This window comes from Anomalospiza imberbis, chromosome 3, assembly GCF_031753505.1.
Source record: "Anomalospiza imberbis isolate Cuckoo-Finch-1a 21T00152 chromosome 3, ASM3175350v1, whole genome shotgun sequence".
NCBI lineage: Eukaryota > Metazoa > Chordata > Aves > Passeriformes > Viduidae > Anomalospiza > Anomalospiza imberbis.
In genome coordinates, this window is record NC_089683.1 from 77602293 (window position 1) to 77614296 (window position 12004).

Below are 12004 nucleotides of genomic sequence, written 5' to 3' on the forward strand. Positions count from 1 at the left end.
ACCCTTTTGGTGCAAGGAGGGGGGCATTTAGCACAAAACAGCAGCTGTAAATCAGACCTGAATTATCTTTTCTTTTTCTGAAGAGCAGCACCAGTAATCATGAAGGAAGTTACTCACCACTTGGGTTAACAATGGCAGGATCAGACTCATGCCCCTTGCTTCAATACACAGACAATTTGTGAAAATAGACTTGAACACTATGACAGTATTATTAAAAACACCCATGAGGGTTTAAACAGCACACCATAAATATTAGCTAGTGTTGCTGCCGCAAACATTGAACAGGGATGATAAAACAGTTTTAAACAACTCCTCATTAGATTAGGCTTGTTTGGTCTTTGTTCTGAATCTGTAACAGAGTCTGTGGAAAAAGGACTGGGCAGCCATGTGAACTGAAACCTACATAACATGTGAAGACTCAAAGAGGAGGCAGTAAATTTGCAAAGGTCACTTGAATTCTGGTGTTTCCATCTTTGAGTGGCTGACTTTGCAGCATCCATTTAGCTGTTTATGTGTGTGTGTGTAGCACACATATAAATCCAAATTGAAACACTACATTAAAACACTTATTAGTTCTACAGAGCTTGAAATCTCATGCTGTAGCCACGTTTTGCTACACAGAATAATTTCAAAATCTGTTGTGCGTCTGTGCCTTCTCCTGTCTCCTTGGGAGAGCTAACTGTGGGAAGCCAGTCACTGTACCTTCTATACCTCTCTGCATAGATCCAATGTCAGCAAGGACCTTGGCAAATGTCCTCCGAAGAATTTTGCTGAAGTGTCTGAAGACATTCCTGTGCCCATCTGAGTGCCCTGCCCTTCTTCTGTTACTTGCCTTTTTCCAGTGAATGGTGCGTAGTGAGCACTTCACCTTCAGGGTGATTTTCTTGAAAATTTGGCCTGTGCCTTGGGACAATTAAGACACAGCCACATGTTGCTCCTTTGTCTTCCACAGGATCAATAACCCAGGAGGGTAGGAAAGACAGACAGGAGACCAGTAACATCTGAAAGTGGCCCTGTGAAATTTCCCCAGAGTCTCTCTGCTCAAAAGCCCCTCAGATGTATTGGCAAAGTGCAGATCAAGGGCCATAGTCTCCTCCAGTGTAAGCTAGTACCTAGTGTCACAGAAATTCATAATGCTACAGCAGGCTGACATAAATTAAACAGCTAAACCTATTTATAGTTCATGGCCTGATAAATATTTAGCCATCAGAAGGCAAAGCTCCTACCTTCTACATTGGCTAAATACATGTCAGGCCAGTCCAGAGCTTCCTCCCTCCAGAGCTGCAGGTCCATCCCATTCCCACCTGCCCCAAATCACCCCAAAGAGAACAGCCACAACCTTCCCCTAAGTGATTTGCAGTCACCCAGGGAGTGAGAAGAACACAACATTAAGGAATTCTGCTCTTGTCTAATTAAGATGATGCAATCAACTGTTCCAGAAACACTTAGGGATCTTCTTAATAACTCTATTTTTATCAGCTTGAGTGACACACACAGTAGTGCAAGGTAATCATCGGGGCTGATATCTGAATTCAGGAAATTTTTACCTTACTGTGTTTTCCCTCCTGAGCATTTGCTCTCTGGTAACACACTCCCTCTGCCATTACTGTGCTGGCTTCCATTTATATCCAATATAAGGTAATTTTCTTTAAATTACTTTAAAGTACTTTAAAGTACTTTAAAGTACTGATGATTCTGCTTCCAAAAATGCACTCTTAATAACCAGCTTCTAGGCATAATTTTAGGATACAGGAAATTAAGGTGAAACAAACTTGAATTGTTTTTAAGTAAAAAAATTTGGCGAAGGCTTTCAAGAACTACTTTCTTGTGGGAAGATGCATCTTGTCTATTTGTTTGCCTCCATTTCCTGATTCAGAAATGGCTTTTAGGTTCCCAAAGATATTTAGAGTAAAATAGTTCATCCACAGAATTAAACAACTTCTGCTGCCGAAACCTGTCACTTGTTGCCTCCATTTTGCTGTGAAGTATTATTAGCAATATTTTAGCAGTTCTTACAAAGCCTTATTGCGCTTCATATTGTCCAGTGTTTAGGAGAAGACTGTTCATACCCTTAAGGTGTCATGACCCAGGTGGCTGGTATTTCCTTCCTCCCACCTCACTTCTGTGAGCTCTGTTGTAGTAACAGACACGGTCAGAGGGCAAGTTACTTTCAGAGACACATTGTGAGATCATATTCTCACAAGGTCCTGTTCCATTTACAGAAGAGCTGAAACTCAGTGGCAAAATCCACAAAATGTTATGAAAGCAGCTGGACCCCTTCATCTGTGATACACACGGTTTCAGCACAGGAGCCCAGGAATCTCTTTTGGCTGCTGGATGAAGCCTACTCCATGCAGAAGTTCTCACCATGAGGTTGTGCAGACATCACTTGTTTTATCACATGATGGAGACTCCTGCATGTGCAGGGAATTGCTGTTTGAAAGTCCACTTGTCTTGGTAAGTGAATATAACACGAACTGTAAGATCCTTACACTGCACTAAATTGAGGACTGCCAAAACCCTTTGCCTTTGTAGACACTTTAATAATTTCAAGTGGATTTGGGGAAAGACCCTGAGGCACAAATCAATGCAGGAGGGAAGGTCCACTTAGGATTGCAATAATTTGACAAGTGCCAGTGCATGGGATTTGGTTTCAGGGTTAAATTCTTTGCCTAAATAAGGTATTTGAAATGAGAGAGGAAAAAGCGTTTCATACCTGCCAAGTAGTAAGTTGTCCCTCTGGCACCAGACTTTTAAAATAGTTGTCAGGATGATATCACACTGCCTGATGTAGGTCTTGGAAAAGTGCTAATATGAGGTGGAGATTTTTCAGCCACAGGTTCTGGCATTCTATCTGTGTTGGGGAAAACCACCATTTTATTTTATTTTATTTTATTTTATTTTATTTTATTTTATTTTATTTTATTTTATTTTATATTTTATTGCTTGTGATTCCCCTTGTGAAGAAAAAGAACAGGAAAATCAGACATCAGAAGAGACATCTCCAGTGTACAAAAAACTCAGACTATGAGGTCACTGATGTCTCAAATACTACTACTCTCTTGGGGTGGCAAGAAAAAGCAATGTTTAGGAAGCCGGAAGCTGCTCCAAGGAGATGAGATGCTCTTATTAATGAAATGGGATTGCTCAGTGCTGTCGATTTACTGCAGTTAGTGTAGCCAATTCTGATTCATGCTACCATTATGGTTACCAAGCCTAGGAGGCAGCAGGCTTTGTTGGTTTGATTGTTAATACTTGAGGCACCTGTGATTCAAAAAATTTGTAAAAAGCAGTAGATACAGAGTGCTTATGTAGACTGTTTTATGGTTGAATTGCCAGGTGACTGACTGACAGATCCCAGAGCTCAGTTTCCTGGACCAGTGATTCTTAGTCATCTGGCAGTTGATGAGTAGGAAATTATACTGGCTATGTTATTCATGTTGGGAAAAAAATATAAATCAGTGTGATTTGTAGGATTAATAACATACTGCTAGCATAGAAGTGATCATGCAAATTAAATAGTCTCAAATCACTCTGAGAATGGTTGTGCTAAACCTGCACCAAAAAGCTGGGGCTGAGCTCAGGAGCTGATGAGGACATGGGCTCACCAGGATGTGCATGTGCACAGCAAGCCATTTTTTTGTTAATATTGATGGCTTGAGGTCAGGGCACCTGAACTCCTGTGATAAATGACATTAAGATGACACTGAGGACTCTCCATAGAGCAAGAGGTGCCCCCTAACAGCAACCCAGGTCCTTTGTCCCCAGGAGTTTTTAATACATCACACATAAATGATCTGACATGTACTGCATCCAGCTTTGGTACTTCTGCGTTTCCTACTGCATTTTCTGTAAAACTTCATTGTACCATCTAATAAAAACACATGCCTAGTTAAGCAATTCTGATGTTGAGCTATAAAGTAAATCTTTCTCAGAAAATAGTCTATTCCATGCACTGTAACCAACAATTTTCCATGAGGGACTTGTGAAGCAGGCAGACCTCTGATAAAGCCACACGTAGTGACTGTTCCAAGGTACCACCTTTGTACCAGGTTTAGGTGCCCATCTCATGGAGGTTCACTCCTCCAGGGCCAAGTGGGAGTACTGCTCAATTTCTGGCTGAGCTATTTGGGCATTTAGCCATAAAGTCACTTAGCACAGTTTCCTCTAGGAGAGGTATTTGAAGCAAGGCCTTTGCCTCAGGTTTGATGAATGTATTAAATTGGTGACAAGGGACCCAGCAGTTTCAAGCAATGTGATGCTCAAGGAACCTGAGGACTGGTTTCAGAACAGCCTGCAATGGTTTGTAAGAGCTTTCTATCTACTATCTATTGCAGTGTTTTTTTCCCAAAGGAAGTGGATTGCAATTTCAAATTCACAACACAGTTTCACATTGACTACAAAGGAATTGCCTGAATAAACAGACTCTGATTTGCCACTGTCTTTTGCTGGATTTAGACTGCTGGCTACCTCCATGGCCCGTTGTCATTCATACCCCTAGCTATCCCCTAGCTTCAGCTTGCTTTTTACAGAATCAAAGAACAGAAGAGAAAAGGATACCATGGGGAAGCTTGTGCTATGAAGTAAGTAAAGATGGACCGTGGGCTACATCCAAAGCAGCATGGCCAGCAGGTCAAAGGAAATTATTCTCCTCCTCTACTCCACTCTCATGAGACCCCACATGGAGTGCAGCATACAGCTCTGGAACCCCCAGCATAGGAATGATGCAAACTTCCTGGAGCCAGTCCAGAGGAGGGCCAAAAAATGATCAGGGGGCTGCAGCACCTCCCCTATGGAGTCAGGCCAACAAAGTTGTGGTTGTTCAGCCTGGAAAAGAGAAGGTTCCAGGGAGACCTCATTGTGGTCTTTCAGTATCTGAAAGGGGCATACAAAAAAACTGGGGAGGGACTTTTTACAAGGCATGTAGTGATAAAACAAGAGGGAATGGCCTTAAACTGAAAGAGGGTAGATTTAGATTAGATATCAGGAAGAAGCTCTTTACTCAGAGGGTGGTGAGGCACTGGCAGAGGTTGCCCAGAGAATCTGTGGATGCCCCATCCCTGGAGGTGTTCAAGGCCAGACTGGATGAGACTTTGAGCAACCCTGTCTAGTGGAAGGTATCCCTGCCCATGGCAGGGGGATTAGAACTAAATGATCTTTAAGATCCCTCCCAGCTCAAACCAAAATGATGGAAAGGCTGATTTCTAGCGTACACAGAGAACCAGGGCCCATACACTGAAACTCTCCTGGGGGCCGCTGTGATTTGTGCTGGAAGCCACACTTAGGACTGAGGTGGTCAAGAACACAGACATCACATGGGAGCAGCTGGAGGCAAAAGCAAGCTCTTACAAAAATGGCCTGATCTTTTGTGTCTGATAATGGTTATAGAGAACTGAAGTGGTGTGGCAATATTTCCTAGTTTGCTTCTACCAAAATGAATCCCTGGAGTACATGCCTTTCTTAGATTCCCGGCAAATCCTTTTAAATTTTGCCCCATGAACAGGCTGTGGGATAGCATGACATGATATAGAACTGGAATCAAACATGTATAAAACACTATGATTAGTATTCACAGGTAAATGATTGGTAGAAGCCAGAGATTTTCAACTATTTCATATAAAAACACTTCTGTTCTAAGGTTTCCATACTCAAGAGTTTCAGATTCAGGAACTATTTTCCTTTTTTCTGGAAGGTAGCAATTTTCTTAATACAGTATCCTTATTCAATAGCCAGTTCTGAAGCTGTGTCTGCATCAAGGAAATCAAGGAAATGCCACAGGGAGCAAGATCAGGCCATATTATAGAAAATGAAGAGCTAAGACCTCTTGGGACACTGGAAATACATAGGTTCCCTAAACCATCACTTCAGTGGGGAAGAAAGGTCAACAGGAAGAAATGAGAGGAAATACAGTTTCCTGTACTCTTTTCACAGAACGCAGATTTGCTCCATTTCGTGGGATAAAGCAGTCTTTAGTGTACTGTATTTTTTCCACTTGTATTTTTCACATCACAAATATTTGACAGCCCAAGACAAAACAAGTACAAGATTTTACCTGACTCTTTTAGTCATTTTCTCTAAGTCCTGAGCTGCTAATGCTGCTTGTATTTCCTGTTATCAAGTATCATGCAATCTCTTTCTGCAATTTAGCACCAAAAATTATGTTTCGAATTTTTTCATTCCATAATGTGTGTAACAGACATTTACAAAAACTGTAAGTATCCAGCTTTTACCCAATTAGCTTTTAGCTAATGCTTTTTTATTTAAAAATCTATTTTGTCAACCAGTGACTCATTATGAGAAAGAAAGCAACAGTACAAAATGTCACTTAGCTCAACTTTTGAGGAGTCAAATTTGCTGACACAGAGGATTAGTCTATAAGGTGTACTACTAAATTTAACCCTTGAGTGACCAGTAACCATACTTCACACAATGTCTCTAAAGTGTAAGACCTTTATGAATCATTAGTGGGCTCTACAAAAGTAAACAGATTACGAATCTGCTCTTCAAATACATAAGACTACACAAAATTTGAAAAAATTATATCTACTCTCCATATGAAGACGCTATATAAAGACTGTTGCTTAGTGATTATTTTCTAGCACTCAAACCATGGTTTATCCCATAATTTTCTTGGGAAGTAGACCCTTCTTGGGAAATAGCTCTTTTTATCCCTTCAGATAAAGCTGTCTTTACAAAATCAGCATGTAGGAGAACATGGGGTAGAGACAGCTACAGCTGGTAAGATGAGAGTTGAGTCCTGTCTTGTATTTCCAGTATGGACAGTGTGGTGTGGGGTTGATGAGAGGAAATGCAGCAGGTAATATGTTCTTCAGTAAGCAATGGATGAGTCTTTTTCAAGGTTTTTTTAAATGACCTTTCCAATTCTGTGTGATTGAACAGATAATCAAACACTAACTTCAATGTAAATCTGACAACGGAACTAGAGTTTTTACCTGGCAGAATGAAGATGAATGCTCCAAGTGTGGCTTAAAGCTGCTGTCTTTTATGGGTAGGGTGAGGATACAGCCATTCACAGGGTGAGGACACTGCTACAGAATTAATTACAAGCTAGATCAAGAAGACAGCACATATTGCAGGGATTGCCATTTTATGTAAATTTGTACAAAGCTCGAAATGGCAGGCTCACATAGCTCATCTCTACACACTACTGTGGCATAAAGCAGCCTTGTTCTCATCATAATGAAGTAGTTATGCCCTCTTCTAGGTGAGTAAATGTACATATGCAAGCAACAAGAATAATAGTGTGATTTGTTTCTGACTGTAAATGTCTCTATAACTACATATGCAAATTAGGTATTGCCCTTGAAAATCTGGAGAGCAGCCAATGTGCTGTGCTTCCTTGATGTAAACAATTATGCATAAACAGCATTTCTTGTTAGAGTCTGTGCTACTCCAGCTTCCGAGTGTTCAGACCAAGATTTTTCTTCTACAGTTCTTTATCTGAGCTTTTCTGCAGTTTCCTGAGGGTGGTAGTCTGTTATTTTACAGTTGGATCTTCTGTAGTAGGTTTTAATATTCCTTGTTGTAAGTTTGTAATGCTTTGTTCTATGTACCCAATTTGGCTTCCCTAATGGTTCAGTCCTGAGTTGTTTACCACAGTTTTCCCTGCCAAAATGTATGTCAATCCACATGTCAATCCACCTGTATACCTCCCTTGTTCCCTTGTCTCACCCCTGTCTGTCAAAGATAGCACACTCCTTTGCTTCTGGAGTGTTCCCTGTCTTTCATCCCTTCCTCAGGGCAGAACTGGGTTGTGGGGCTTGCTCCCTCCCCATGTTGGTTTCTATTGGGGAGCCCTTACCCTGCACCTAATGCCCTTCTGTTGGTCAAAGGTTGCGTCCTCCCCATGTTCCCTCCATCCCTATAAAAGTAGCCCCTTCAAGTTCAGATCGGGCTCACTTGCTCTGCCCCGACTTCGACATTAAACGTTTCGAGATTCAGACACATGTCCCTCCCTTATTCCTCTGCCTCGGTTTCCCCATGCCCTGTGCCTCTGCTGTGCTACCCACACCGCAGCAATCACCGCCACCCACGACAGTCTTAGCAGAGACTCGGGTGCGGCCACACACATCTGCCCTGCGGCCACAAGCGGGACAGCGAGCCGGCCAACCTCCATCCTGTGGCCACCGAAAGCCAGGCGCACCTGAGTACCCTCTAAACAACCCTTACCTTTGCAGCTCCAAAGAGATCTTCCAAGATCTGAGAGAAATTCCACCCACATGCACTCATGACCATGCCAGAAACAGATGTTGCATCTTTGCATTTCCAAGGTGCCATCGAAGCTCTTGCCATTTTGTCACACTCTCAACCATGCTTAATAAGAGCTGCAAGATTTCCTCCTGTCATGGGGTAGGTGTTTGTATGTGTGTGAATGTGTGTGCATGCATGTCTCTGTGTGTCTAGAATATCTGATCTGTCACCTGAGTCATGAAATTTCAGTCCAAAGTGGTCCATGCAGAAGTCTTCACTTTAATCAAGTTTTAAGAAAACAAGAAAAACAAATCTGTGACATTTGTAGTAGATACGTGTGTAAAGAGAAACAAAGGATCCTCTCCTCCTCATAGGTAGGCTCAAGTTGAGTACTTAAAACAGCTACAGAAATAATATTTACACATGTGGAAGGAGTATTTATTTTGTAGATGTTAGCAGATATGAAAATATTTGGTGTAATTATGAAAAGAGTAATTTGGAAAACATTTTGTCTGGTAGGATCCTTGGTATTTACTAAACGAATTGCATTCTTTGAAAATTGTGAAGAATTTACATACCTGATTAGTAACTGTAGACTTGTTGCAGAAAAGAAAGCATGCTGAAAGAATAAACATGTTCAAAGAAAGGGGTTTTGTCATCTCAGTCAGTATTCTTTCTGTAGGACTAGACTTTGTAAAGGGTCAGATTGGACAGCCTGGGGCTCAGATTCCTGTAACTCATCTCATCCAGCTCTATTGCTAATGCCTATTCAATTAAAGAATTAGTCTATTCTAAAATTAATTGTGGCTACAGGGTCTAGTTTTAACAGGATGCTTCAATTTGTGAACACTGTGTGGCTTCATTGAAGGGAAGTGGGAGTTTCTATATGAAACCAGTGGATCCACTGTACAGCTGAGGTAGAGGAGAAGATGGCAGGTGTCACAGTTGGGGTTAGTCCACATTGAAAAGCTTGCCCAGAAAAATTAATTACACAGGGAGTGGGTGTGATTTTCAATGCCACTCCTCCACTGGCCTATTTAAACTGGTCCACCTGCATCCACATTATGACTTCTGTCATTACTACAATGCATTGCATCAGTTTTGGTTTCCATACTTAAATAAACTGTCAGCCTATATTAACCTATGTATAGATATTTTCATGTGGTTTCCTAGTAGGAAAGGATTATGCAGTCATACTATACACATCAATCCTTACTATAATTCCTGCCTGACCTTGTTAGCTGATTTTAATCAATCCCCAAAAAGCAGCAGAAATCTCAGACACAATTACTTTCCCACAGTTTTCATAAAGACGGATAAGCCAAGTACAGGAAAGACTTCCTGTTATTGCTGGCGTGAGGGACAGCCTGCATTTCAGCCTTTATTACACTCAGTCTACACAGAAGAGGACCATTATGAATGCTTTTAAATGCAGGAAACAAGCCTTTTATAACCCACATCTTATTAGATATTGGAGATTCTAACCATAAGACATGCAACAAGAGCAAACTGGACCTCTTGAGTCCAGTGTATCCCAGTATATCCCTATGTTAGTATCCACCATATCAGTTTGGCAGCATCCAGAGCAGAGGTGCTGCCTCTTTTCTCTAGGCTGGCATAAGTAACACTGCAGAACTTTCCAGAACAGACAAGCTTTTGCCTGCAATGAAATTTCTGAAGTCAAATTCACATGTCATTTAAAAGCACATGTGGTGAGCAGGGTAGGTGTCCAGCTGTGAGAACCAGCAAGCAGTTAATTTTGCTTCAGCCATGACAGATACCTGGCTTCCTCACCACTTGGAGTGCACCCTTTGCCCAGTGGGACTGGAGGGGACGAGAGTGATTTGGGGTTTGTTTTTGTGGTTTTGGTTTATTATTGTTATCATGTTTTTGTTATGTTTATTTTTTACAGGGAAACTCACTGAAAATCATCCATTTCACACTGTGATGGATAGCAGGAAGGCATCACTGCCTGGTCTAAGTTCCTGATTCAACTCTTGAATCTTGCCCAATGCAAATAAAGTATTTGCATTCCCCACCAGAAACAAGAAAAAAACTGCACTGAGATTGCAAACCAAGCACTCAGTACAAAGAATGCCAAAACTGAGACATACTCCATTCAGTGCTCTGAAGGGCAGAGCTTACAGAAAGAGAATCTCATTCCTTTTTATCCTCCTTATTCCACCACCTAGAAAATACTCAGTGAGAACATCACAAGGCCTGCTCTTAGCTCAGAAGTAATTTTTTCTACGTGCTTTTCAATTTCAGTCATTACCATAGTATCTAACAGTTTCATAAGACTTACCTTTTAATCCCCAACTTAAATAAGAGGGGTTTATTATTCATATATTCCTGGTTAGTCTTTTGAAAAATAGATGTACTGGATCAAAAGTAGAATTTGCCTCTCCAGTGGAAAGTTTTCTCAGGTGTCAAGTGTCCATAAAGCCTATTACATTCAGCTGCAGCTTAACACTAATGAAAGCAAGAAGACAGATTTTTATTATGGCTTCACAGAAAATCAGAACATACAAATAACCAGCTGCAGAGAGTTTGGTTTCAAGGAAAAGTAAGTAAAACATGTTGAGAAACTACCACACTCAGCATCAGAGTGCCTGATTTTTGGAGCCTTGGCTCTCAGGATATTACCTAGATGCTGAGTAAGATACCTTGGAGTAATATCCCAAGAATCTGTACATGTAGTTCACAAAGCTGCTTCAGGTAGGTGGTCGGGGATGCTTTGGACATGGCTGTGCTACAAACCCAACCGTTCTCCATATTTAAGTGCCTCATTCACTGATTTTAATTTTTTCCCTCTGCCTGGAATTAGCCTTTTTTCAAAATGCGATCACAGGGTCAGACTTTTAAAATATGGCTGGAGAAATTCCCTTTACCAATCTCCCACCACATAGCAGTTCAGCAGCTAGACCACGGGCCAGTCAGCTAGATTCAACTCCTCCATGACCAAATGGGAAGAAGGTGACTAGATCTTGACCTCCCGAACAGTACATTCAACACCTCCCATCAGCAGGAACCTGTCAGGGCACTGATGGCACAGTTACGTCTTGATAGCCCTGACCAGCCTCACCTGCGACCCAGGTCTGGGCCTTTAGTCCCTGTCAGAGCTTTCTAGTAGATACATGCATGTTTTGTTTGGTCTCCTGCCTTGTTTCCCAACCCTATTGTAGCTCTGTTTCCAGCTGTGGCATTATCTTCTGTGGCCTTATTCTCTTTGTACAATCTTTAGACCTGTTTCGTTGCTTCATCTTGTCTAGGACTGTCAGTGAAGCTGCACTGCCACTGCCCTGCTCAGGTATTGTGGCAAAGTGCTCTGGTCAGTGAGAACACTGCCTGTGGTGTGGCTACCCTCAGCTCCAGGCTTTTCCTCCCTTGAACAGCAGCCTTGCTACTGCAATAGTGATAATAGCAACAATAACGAAAAGCGTAATGAAAAGGAGAGAGAGGAATAAAACCCTGGAAAAACGAGTGATGCACAGTACGAGTGCTCAGACACTGACTGATGCCTAGCCAACAGTTGCCGACTGGAGTTAAACCGTGACAAGCGTTTAATTTGCGTTCATCTTGCACTGAAGGTAAACAGGGATTCTACGTGGCTGGTATGGACTGGGACTGCAACAGGGCTTTGCTCTATCCAGCTCATCGCCTGCCAGCCCCCAGCCTCGGGAACCCTCCAGCCCTGCTACAACCAGACACCCAGCAGCTGACAGTGCTGTCCCAGTGACGTGTCATCCCAGTCACCATCACCTTCCAATGCTTTGGGTGTTTATAATAGACT